This window comes from Eimeria mitis, genomic scaffold (assembly GCF_000499745.2).
Source record: "Eimeria mitis Houghton genomic scaffold, Emh_scaff236, whole genome shotgun sequence".
NCBI lineage: Eukaryota > Apicomplexa > Conoidasida > Eucoccidiorida > Eimeriidae > Eimeria > Eimeria mitis.
This window is the reverse complement of record NW_013570696.1, coordinates 21,405-22,076: the sequence shown is the minus strand read 5'-3', so window position 1 is coordinate 22,076 and position 672 is coordinate 21,405. Positions and strand designations below refer to the sequence as shown.

Sequence of the window (672 nt, the reverse complement as noted above, 5' to 3'; positions counted from 1 at the left end):
CAGGAGCAGGGGGAGGGACAGTAAAAAAGAGAGAAGTTTGTGCTTTTACGGGGTTAGTATATTCACCCACGAGGGTTTGGGGATTTCTTTACAGTATACAGATCTTATCCACAAACCCTAAACCCTAAACCCTCAACCCCCAACCCCAAACCCTCAACCCTAAACCCTAAACCCTCAACCCTCAACCCCAAACCCTAAACCCTCAACCCTAAACCCTCAACCCTCAAGCCTAAACCCTAAACCCTAAACCCTAAACCCTCAACCCTAAACCCTAAACCCTAGCCCGTAAACCCTTTTGTATATGAACCTTGCTGGTCAGTAGCGGTTGCGAGTCCTTGGGGTAGCGATGCATTGATTTTGTGTTGCAGCTGCTGCACAGCTAGCTGCAGCTCTGCTGAGAGTGTCTCTACTTTTTGCTGCAGTTTGGAGACAGCTGTCTCCGGAGACACCAGAAAAGAAGGAAATGAAGGAAGAGACAAACCCAGAGGACAGTCGTTGCTGCTGCAGAGACTCAAAGAACGTAAAGGTGTAAATACACCCGGGGCGAGCTCCACGGGGACACCTGCATACACACATAGATATAATATATATATATATATATATAATATATATATATATATAAAGATATAAATATATAAATATACATATATATATATATATATATATATATAT

The 672-nt window shown here is 42.9% G+C and overlaps 1 protein-coding gene across 1 annotated transcript in view; it reads right to left on the bottom strand.

Annotated features, from left to right (window-relative positions):
• EMH_0004710 (uncharacterized protein) overlaps positions 1-672 on the bottom strand; it is a gene marked incomplete at both ends in the record, with an annotated part of 4,300 nt that overhangs the window by 1,080 nt on the left and 2,548 nt on the right. The gene's annotated exons all lie outside the window — the stretch shown is intronic.